The following is an 11,512-nucleotide window of genomic DNA, read 5'->3' on the forward strand; positions in this document are numbered from 1 at the left end:
AAGACTACTTAACCTAAAATTATGGCATATAGTAGTAACATTCTCCATTTACAATTTAATATCAAACCTAAAATTACACAAATAATAGATCTGATAGAGCATTTAAACTTACAGTAGCCATGTATGTACATGTGTATATTAATGCATTTGTTGTTGTTTTCAGTCCTTCAGTCGTGTCCAACACTTTGCGACCCCAAGGACTGCAGCTTGCCAGGCTTCCCTGTCCTTCACTATCTCCCAGAGTTTGCTCAAACCTGTCCGTTGAATCAGTGATCCCATTCAACCCTCTTATTTTCTGTTGTCCACTTCCATTTATGCATATAAAACAGCAAATTCCTTGCTACTTTGACATTAGAAAAATATTATTAGGTGGACATTGGTTAAAAATGAAACAAAGTAAAACTCATTTGCCTTTAAATGGGTTGCAATGCTGCTGAAAATCTGACTTCATTCTGTATTCATTCTTTGTCTTTGATTTTTTATTTCCAATTTTGTTACTCCTCTTGACCTAGTTGACAAATACCTTCTTTTCACTTCAAAATAACCTATTAGCTGCTAAAAAAAACACTTTTCTGTATTATAGATTAGGCAAAATTTTATGTAAGATTAATTGCACTTATTGTCATCAAGTATCACACCTGACAAGTCCCAGAGCTGGCTCTCTGAATCAAATGAGAAGAGTATTTCAGGTTTTTATTGTAATTCCATGTAGTCTATCTCTTTTCAGTAATATGATACTGTCATTGTTTTACTGTGTCTGGGTTTGATAGGATGGAGAATTCATTTTTGAAGTTAAAAAATGTGGTAATGATCGAAATTGAAAATATTTTTCTTCCTAAAAGAAAAGTGTCTAAAGGTTACTGAGATATAACTGATTATGCATCTAATGTTCTATCCCAAACAAGCCTGACCTGAAGGCACCTCTCTGCAGGAGGCATTTTTCCAGGCAGAGCCCTGCAGGTCAGTGCAAATCAGGTCAAGTTTACACCACAGCAGGAATTTCCCTCAGGGGCACAAGGACATTGCAGACCAGTTCAGGGTGTGTGTTTATATGTGCTGCTTTCCCATACATGACCCCGAGTATTCAAGGGGAAAATGTCTCCTCTTCCACACCTCTGTAGGTTTATGAGTCAGCTGGCTTCTGGTGGCAATGAGGAAAAAATTTTTCAGAGTAAATATAAATATATTTTTTAATATTTTATTGAGTTAATTATATATAAATAATATCCTGGCATACTCATTATAGCAGTCTAATTCTATACATATTGTTCTCTATCATTTCTTTTTAACAACATTGCAAATATTCATATGTCACAAATACATAGCAGTTCAGTATAGAAGGCTTCCCTGGTGGCTCAGACGGTAAAGCGTCTGTCTATAATGTGAAAGACCTGGGTTCGGTCCCTGGGTTGGGAAGATTCCCTGGAGAAGGAAATGGCAACCCACTCCAGTACTCTTGCCTTGAAAATCCCATGGACGGAGGAGCTTGGTGCAGGCTACTATCCATGGGGTCGCAAAGAGTCGGGCACGACTGAGTGACTTCACTTCAGTATAGAAACTGTAGTTTTTGGCTTTTCTATGTTTGTAGAGGGAGAGGTTATTATTGGAGGATAAGTCAAGGGAGAAATGAGAATAAACCAAACAAAAAATTCTCCTATCGGATGTTTGTTATGTCGTTCAAAGCCTTAACACAAGGGTACAAATGTGCTTAGTGCAAGTAGATAAGTCAAAACATTCTTATTAATTTTCCATGGCTGCTGTACCATATAACATGGCAGCTCAACATAACACAGGGTCATCATCTTGCATTTACAGAGGTCAGCAATGCAAAATGGGTATTCCTGGGCCAAAATCAACATGCAAGCAGGACTGCGTTTCCTATGGAGGCTCTAGAGAAGCATCTATTTCTTTGCCTTTTCCAGATTCTAGAGGCTATCCTCTCTCCTTGCCTTATATCCCCTTTCCATCTTCAAAGGGAGCAATGGCCAGTCTTTCTCATACCACGGTACTCTGAAGCTAACTCTTCCTTCTCCCTCTTCCACATATAAAAGGACCTTCTGATTACACTGGGTCTGCTCAGATGATCCAGAGTAAATTGTTTCTAATTCATTATTGGAAAATTTATTCCATCTGCAAACTTAATTCCCACTTGCCACATAAAATATTTACAAATTGCTGGGATTAGGAAATTAATATCTTTCAGAAGCCCTTATTCTGTTCTACGTATTGCATCATTGCAGTAAAATTAGCACCCTCTAATGGATGTGAGAGTTGGACCATAAAGAAGGCTGAGTGCAGAAGAATTGAGCTTTCAATCTGTGGTGTTGGAGAAGACTCTTGAGAGTCCCTTGGACTGCAAGATCAGACCAGTCAATCCTAAGGAAAATTAACCCTGAATGTATGTATTGGAAGGACTGATGCTGAAGCTGAAGCTCCATTACTTTGGCCACCTGACTCAAAGTGCTGAATCATTGGAAAAGACTTTGATACTAGGAAAAACTGAGGGCCAGAGGAGAAGGGGAAGACAGAGGATGTGTTGGTTGGATGGTATCACTGACTCAATGGATATGAACTTGAGCAAACTCAGGGAGATAGTGATGGACAGGGAAGCCTGGCATGCTGCAGTTCATGGGATCTCAAAGAGTGGGACATGGCTTAGTGACTGAATAACAACAAGTGCCCTCTACATATAGTCCTATCTACATATTAATTTATGTGGTACCCATTTTAACTTTATATGGTCAAGGTTGTGGCTTAGACTTAATCAGGCTATGTGCGGATACATGTTTTATCTTCTCATACTCCAGAACCAAAAAGATCTTTTGTGCTTTGGGAAAACAAGCCTCCTATAAGTAAACACTGAAAATTCGGTAACAGACAACAAATGCTTGGGAGACTCTTGAATATTCAAGTTGCATTTTTTTTAATTTACTTTTTTTAATTGAAGGATAATTGCTTTACAGAATTTTGTTGGTTTCTGCCAAACATCAACATGGATCAGCCATAGGTATATGAGAAACCATCAGGAGTTTCACATCAAAGGGCTCAGATGTTAATCCCTTTTGTCAATCATATTTCGTCACACATTCCCATTGAAATCACTATATTAAATGTCATTCTGATTATGCCATGTCTCATCTTAGTGTTTACCCTAGAATTTGCATAGATATACAACTTTCAAGCTTTCTGCTGCACTACAAAATTCCAGTGTATTGTACTATCTGTATTTCTTGAACATGTCATGTTTTTTGAAGTTTTCTTTGATTTTGCAATTTTTTTTTTGGACTCTTTCAGATCTTACTGTTTCACTACGAACCACACTGGTGGTGCTTAATAAAAGAATAAAATTTTGAAAAGAGCCACTTTACTCATTTATTTTTATAAAAGAAAAAGCCAACTCTTTATGACTTTTACAAGTGTATTTAAATCAATTTTAAGAATAAGTAAAGACATGAGAATGTAAGCATCTTGGATAATATTGATTATTAACATAGTCAGAGGGCAAACCTTTGAAAAAAAGATAACTCAAATGTGCCTGATACATGCTTCTTCTAGAATCAATGCATTTTCACTAGCTTTTTACATTTACAGATATTTTTACATTGACAGGTATTATATTTTTACATTTACATTTACAGGTATTTCATACTAAAATTCTTACTAAAGCTTATAGACCTCTAAAAAATATTTTCAAATTAAAACTCTTTTTGGTTATATTTCCCCTCCGTATTCTGTAATGGCTATGGTCAATCAGCACTCTGACAGAGCATTGTTCAGATTGCGACTTAACTGAGAGCACTGGAATATGATTACAGAAATTATCCCTGACATAATTTCTCTTAGTCTTTTTTCTGAACAGTCTTTAGATTTAAAACTTTTATAATAATTCAAGGTATGTGCCTCAAATCACACTTTAAAATTGTCACATCAGACCATTTGGAGGTCTTTATATATATATATAGCCTCTCTAACTTTGACTTTTTTTTTTTTTTTTACTTTATTTTACTTTACAACACTGTATTGGTTTTGCCATACATTGACATGAATCCACCACGGGTGTATACAAGCTCCCAATCCTGAACCCCCCTCCCACCTCCACCCCATATCATCTCTCTGGATCATCCCCATGCACCAGCCCCAAGCATCCTGTATCCTGCATCGAACATAGACTGGCACTTCGTTTCTTACATGATAGTATACATGTTTCAGTGCCATTCTCCCAAATCATCCCACCCTCTCCCTCTCCTACAGAGTCCAAAAGTCCATTCTATACATCTGTGTCTCAAAAGGACTTAACAGTTTACTTTTTTTTTTTTTTTGCCATAATAGTAATAAAAACCTAAGAGAAAAAAAAAGCAACTAAAAAACAAACTCACCTAAACTTTGGTTGAAGTCATTATGTGCTCTGAATCATTACTAAGCCCCAATGGGATGGTGAAGGAATCACAATTTGTTTATTGGGTTAAATGTTTGATTTCTTTCCAATATATTTGACACTAGTGGTATTAATGTCAATATCGGAGCTTAGTAGCTTCATTTTTATGTTTCTTATAAAGGGATCTCCTAAGAATTGTATACTTGGGACAAAATTTTTGATTAACAGGATGTTGAGGCATGATTAGTGATGCATGCCTTCTCCAGAAATTTTCTCTGAGGCACAGTTCTTTTAGCAAGTTGTGTTTGATTTCCTGCCCAAAGCTGGGTTGTGGAATTGGCATTTTGGAAACAAACTTTCTTTCTCAGGTAGGGTGCTAACAAAATTGCTGGATGTGAAGTAGCCTCACTGATGTCTGTCCACACCTTGCACTCTATGGAGACTGTTTATTTCTTTCCTTTGGCCCTGTGTGACAGTTGAAGTTACAGAGAAATGCACACTCATGATCACCATGTAAAAAGGAATTTCTGCCCAGAAGCTGTTAAGAATCTGTTTTTCAATTTATATTTGTCATCATGACAATTATAGTGTAAACCGTTTCTTTCCTGGACTGTAGGACTCAAGGGCTAGACATGTCAGAAATCAATATGTAACAGTTATTATCATCAATAATCCCTGTGGAGAAACACCTTTAAGACCCACACTGGTTTGGCTCCTTCTTTGCCACAGGGTCCCCCGTGTGCCTCTAAGTTTTCCTTCTAGGATGTTATTATTGCTTTATTTTCCTCACAGTATTACTCACAAATCGTTATTCTTCTAACCTGAAGCTATTCTCCTCTATACAGTTTGCATCAGTAGAGTGGTTTTTATAATCATTTTTAGAACAATTTGTGTTATTAATTTCATTATGAGACATGAAGATACTCAATTAACAACCAACTCTTGATTAGCACCTTTTAAAGCAAATGTGGAAAATATTCAAAATTTCATTTGTTGTGTATGACAAAGCCAGTGAGTATTCGGCACTAATTTTCACAAGGTCTAGATAGGTTCAAACATCCAAAAGCTTATTTGATCTTTTCCCTTTATTTGAAAGTTAAAATAAGACTATATTTAGAAAAGCTGAAATGATTGTATGCTAATTTGAACAGGTAGGTTTTACAAGTAATGACTTGTAAATTCCCTTTTTGATATCCTCTGAGAGTTGACTTCCATTATATGTACCCTGTTCTTTCTCCAGGCCTGGAAAAAAGTGTAGAATTGATTTTTCACAAAGTGATATTTCTTCCTTCCTTGTGTTTGGAGACCCTCATTATCTCTCAGACAGTCCCTCTGAAACAAACTTGCGTCCTCCCCCAGCCAGCTCCAGCGGGTTCACCGTTACAGGTTGTGGGACTAGAACAGGAGGTGGAATGTGTGACTGCTTCTTCTCTGGATTTACAGTATGTTATTTATTTATTTACTTTTGGCGGTGCTTGATCTTCATTACTGCATGGGCATTTCTCTAGTTGCAGAGAGTAGGGGCTACTCTCTAGTTGCAGCGCGCGTGGGCTACTCACTGTGGTGGCTACTCTTTTGCAAAGCACAGGCTCCAGGGTGCACAGGCTTCAGGAGTTGTGCCGCTTGGCCTCAGTAGTGGCAGTTCCCGTCCTCTAGAGCGCAGGCTCAGGGATTGTGGCCCAGGAGCTCAGTTTCTCTGCAGCAGGTGTGATCTTCCTGGATCAGGAATCGAACCTGTATCTCCTGCATTGGCAGGCAGATTCTTTACCACTGAGCCACCAGGGAAACCCTAAAATATATTCTTAATACTTAGATATAAGCTTCCTGGTGGCTCGATGGCAAAGAATCTGCATACAAGGCAGTAGACCCAGTTTTGATCACTGGGTTGGGAAGATCTGCTGGAGAAGGAAATGGTAACCCACTCCAGTATTCTTGTCTGGAGAATCCCATGAACAGAGGAGCCCTGGAGGGCTACAGTCCATGGGGTCTCAAAGAGTAGGAGGTGACTAACAATTAAAATGTAAGGTAGTCTTTATTACTGTTCACAAGGGTATATATGTATATGCACATTAAAATCATTCTAAGTAAGAGTTAATATTCAGTAAAAAATAATTAAATTGAATTGCTACCATAATTTACATTTGTCACTGATGGAACCCACATGGCTTTTTCATTAACAATCTGAAATAGCACAGTATAATATCTGATGATAGCTACAGGGATTTCAGTCATAAGCCTTGGAAGAAACTAATTCCATTCCAATCCAGTTTATGTCAACTCCGGCAAATATAACAGAAGCCTATAGTAATCACAACTGATTTGCTAAATTGCAAAAATAAAATCTCTACAAATATAATGTGTACAGAACATGATTTCACATCTTTATCTTCACATTAAATGTACCTATGAAACCTTGAAGCATGTTGAGCTATATTTGAGTTGGAGTATTTACTGTTGTTTTCTTCTTGATAAATAATGCATATTTTAATTAATGCCTCAATATTCTTCATATTCAAGAACCTAAACACTTTTACAACTCTTTCTCAGCTGTCCTCAACTCAACAGACTAGATGTGTTTCTCACCTACATAATTATAACAACATACACAAGCTCACATACACATGTACACTCATGATTCAAAATGTTGAAGTGTGAAGTATGATATATATTTATATTTTCTGGATTCCCCATATTTATTTCTTCCTATTAATTCAGTGTTAAAGCTTAATCATAATTTCATTTTAAATATTTGTTTATGCATCAGTGCTCATCTAAGATTGTTAAGAGTATATTTATTTACTCCCTACTTTAAGGAAAAAGCTCAAGTCATTTACTCAAATAAATTAAAGCATGCCAAATGCATGCCTCCTAACTTCTCTCTTAAAACAGTGAACCACTAAATGTATATATCACGTTCTTCAAATGCGCCATTGTAATATATATATAAATGTACAAGATTGCATAAAGAGTGTCAGCTAATAATAGCTAAGATTAATTCATTGTTAAGTACTCTGCTAATTACTTACATGATTTTCTATTATAGAACTTCACAGTTCAATGACAGCAACAATGAATAAATTGAAGATCAACAAGGCTAGATATTGACCCAAATTCATATGGCAAATATATTCAGAATAAAGTCAAGTCTCTAAGACTCCAGAATCAAATCAAAGACTTCTTGATTCTAAATTTTGTGTTGTTTACTACACCCTGGTGCCTTTCTGAAGATGTAAGCAAAGCCTATAGATTATTTTTTAGAAAACTTATTTTCTAGAAACTTATTTTTTAGAAAACATTTTCTAGAAACTTATTTTTTAGAAAAACTCATTTTGTTGACAAAATTTAAAAAATTGCTACTGTGATCCCTATATGATTCTGTGTGAGTAAAGTCTTGATTCTAGGTTAAAATAAATAAATAAAAGGCAGTATTGCTACTTTATTTACAATGCTTAACATTCAAGCAGGGGAACAGTACAGAAGAAACATAGTTGAAAAATGAGTGTTTGTGCTGTGTGTGTGGTTTTTAACATTAATGTATAATATATTGAAATAAAAATTCTAACTCCCTAGTTAAATAAGACAACCTGATGGAGCAGGAAAATACAGAAATTCCACCAGAGCACTTGTGTTATATAGAAATCTGTTAAGTGTCAGATTTAAGTAAGGTGTGTTGTTTAGTTGCTAAGTTGTATCTGACTCTTTTTGCAGCCTCTAGGCTCCTCTGCCCATGGAATTCTCCAGGCAAGAATACTGGAGTGGGTTGTCATTTCCTTTTCTAGGGGATCTTCCATACCCAGGGACTGAACCCGTATCTCCTGGATTGGTAGGCAGATTCTTTACCACTGAACCATCTGGAAAACCCCAAATAAGTTTAGTCCCATCCAAATGATATTGAGATTTTGTTCTAAGGAGGAAGTAGCTGGCTTTGCAATTTTAAAGGCTGTCAACCACCTTATATTCACACCAAATGCTGGTAATGGATAAAGTCAAAAGAATACAAACTTTGCAATGCCCTTGTAAAAGAAACTAGAAAAGCATAATAATATCGGCCTGGTTTCTTAAGAAAAATATGCAAATAGAAGTAGTTTCTATTAAATAATAGTAGAAAGCCAAAAGAAAAGGGTGACATAGAGGCAAATATTAAATTAGACATGAAAGGAAATTTAAACTTAACTAGAAAAATTGCATTTGTTTAGAGGTCATACAGAACTATTATTGGATGGAGAAAAATAAATTTTTCTCTATCTTTTTACAAAGAACCAGTATTGGATATTCAGAATATGAAGGAAACACATAGATAAATGAGAGGAAAATAGAGATAACGGAGATGGAATAAAGGACAGAAAAGAGAGAGAAAAGAAATAGAGAATAAAAATTCAGTTAACCAAAACTGTTCACCAAATTTTATACAGAATTATTGAAAAATATCATAATTATTTATAGCAGAATATATGTAATTCCAACATTAAAAAAAAACAGAAGACAGTAGCCTACAATCATTCCATTATTACTACTAAAATAATTTGCATTCCTATTATGCTTTTGGGATAGAAAAGAATTGAAAGTATAGCTACTTCTTTGGTCTTTTTCTGTGGGGGGTTTTACAAATGAAACAAGTTTTACCAATGGAACAAACATTAGTCTTCAAAAAATTAATCAAAAGAATTTCCCAGTGGACCAGTGGTTAAGGCTCTGTCTTCCAATGCAGGAGATGCATGTTTGATCTCTGATGGGGGAACTAAGATACCATATGCCGGGTGGTATGGCCAAAAGAAAAAAATAAATACCCAGAACTCAAGAAGGAATTTCACAGTAATAAAGGAGTAAAGTATAATACTTCATATAATTATGATTTAAAAATAAAATATGGAAGGCAAACTATCATTTTGGGAAACTTAGTAATATTAAATTTTTTTCACATTAATTCCATAAAACTGGATTCTATTTAAAAGAATATGATGGGGAAAGCAAAGATTGTTGATGAACAACCTTTCTTCCTTCAAATAAAGAATAAAAATAATTAAAACTTATTTCTTCCTTGGCACTGTTAGACTTAAGAATTTTATTGAACTAAAACTAGAATGAATAGCATATAAGAACAAAAACCAGCTATGATAGAGAAAAATACATATAGCTTTAAAGAAACAGACAATAAAAGATAACAGTGAAGTAAAAATCAGTTATAAGAGTTGACTTTAGATGGGCTAACTTCTAGGGTTATGAGAGATGGATTCTAAAACTATATAGCTGACAGTGAGAAACAGAACAACAAGAAACAGTAAATAAAATTAGATTTGAAGCATTAAAATAGCCAATAAATAAAATAATAAATGAGGAAAGCAGATACAGATATGTTTTTAGATTAAATTGAATTCAGCTTGAAAGCATTTAATAGAGGAAAAGATTATATTCATAGAGGCAAACATTTCACAAAAATCATAAATTTTCTTTATATAAGTACATGTCCAACTCTTTGCAACCCCATGGACTATAGCCCTCCAGGGTCCTTTGTCCACGGAATTTTCCAGGCAATAATACTGGTGTGAGCCGTCATTTCCTCCTCCAGGGATCTTCCTGATGCAGAGATCAAAACTGTATCTCCTGAGTCTCCTGAATTTGCAGGCAGATTCTTTACCACTGCCCTGTGAAGTGACCTTAGCGACCCCTGGGCTGTAGCCCACCAGGCTCCTCAGTCCATGGGATTTTCCAGGCAAGGGTACTGGAGTGGGTTGCCGTTTCCTACTCCATATGAATATATAGGCGTGTATAATTTGTAATATCTCTTAGATATTCAAAGAAAGTTTTAAGAAATAAATTCCACTAGGAAATTTTTGTATGTAATGTTATATTTTATAGCCTATAATTATCCATGTATATATATTATAAAAAGCTTAAAGTTGATGAATAAAAATCAAACTGCTGTGAAAATTAATGACATTAAAATCATCAATCATCTTCCAAAATTCACAGGACAGTAAAGAATAATACAAAATAAAAGCTTTATTTCCTTTCAGTTCAGTTCAGTTCAGTCGCTCACACATGTCTAACTCTTTGAGACTTCATCAAAGAGTTAGACATCTTTGTCTAACTCCCTGTCCATCACCAACTCCCGGAGTTTATTCAAACTCATGTCCATTGAGTCTGTGATGCCATCCAACCATCTCATCCTCTGTTGTCCCCTTCTCCTCCTACCTTCAATCTTTCCCAACATCACGGTCTTTTCAAATGAGTCAGTTCTTCCTAACAGGTGGCCAAAGTATTGGAGTTTCAGCTTTAGCATCAGTCCTTCCAAGGAATATTCAGGACTGATTTCCTTTAGGATGGATGGCTTGGATCTCCTTACTGTCCAAGGGACTCTCAAGAGTCTTCTCCAACACCACAGTTCAAAAGCATCAATTCTTCAGTGCTCAGCTTTCTCCACAGTCCAACTCTCACATCCATACATGACCACAGGAAAAACCATAGCCTTGACTAGATGGACCTTTGTTGGCAAAGTAATGTCTCTGCTTTTTAATATGCTGTCTAGGTTGGTCATCACTTTCCTTTCAAGGAGTAAGTGTCTTTTAATTTCATGGCTGCGATCACCATCTGCAGATTTCGGAGCTCCCCCCTGCCCAAATAAAGTCTGCCACTCTTTCCACTGTTTCCTCATCTATTTGCCTTGAAGTGATGGGACCAGATTCCATGATCTTAGTTTTCTGAACATTGAGTTTTAAGCCAACTTTTCCACTCTCCTCTCTCACTTTCTTCAAGAGGCTCTTCAGTTCTTATTTCCTTTACCATCCTTTAAACCAAATATAACCACTACATATAAGTATATGCAACTCATTATATTGATATTAACATTTTATCATTTATTTATATATGTGTGGATTTATTTACTTTAACCTTTTTAAGAGATAGATTTCATACAACAAGGTATTGCCTTCAACTGTTGTTCTTCCAGTCTATTAACTAATTTTTATAAGTGATTATTTTAAATAGAATCAATTTAGATGATTAAATATCAACTGATGTCAATGTTTATTAATTATCAATAAAAATCAACAAGACAATGATTTTTTAAATTTAGTTAGATGCTCTAAATCATCCATCCTTCCCAGAAGAATCATTCTCAGTCCTCTCTCTTTAGTTATA

The 11,512-nt window shown here is 35.5% G+C and overlaps 1 non-coding gene across 1 annotated transcript; it reads right to left on the bottom strand.

Annotated features, from left to right (window-relative positions):
* Positions 1–5,689: 5,689 nt before the first annotated feature.
* On the bottom strand, positions 5,690–5,812 carry LOC138079407 (small nucleolar RNA SNORD22). Its single transcript, XR_011144879.1, has one exon. It is a non-coding gene; the product is annotated as a small nucleolar RNA SNORD22 (small nucleolar RNA).
* Between the last annotated feature and the right edge of the window lie 5,700 nt (positions 5,813–11,512).

The sequence above is a fragment of the Capricornis sumatraensis genome, chromosome 4 (assembly GCF_032405125.1).
Source record: "Capricornis sumatraensis isolate serow.1 chromosome 4, serow.2, whole genome shotgun sequence".
Taxonomy (NCBI): Eukaryota; Metazoa; Chordata; class Mammalia; order Artiodactyla; family Bovidae; genus Capricornis; species Capricornis sumatraensis.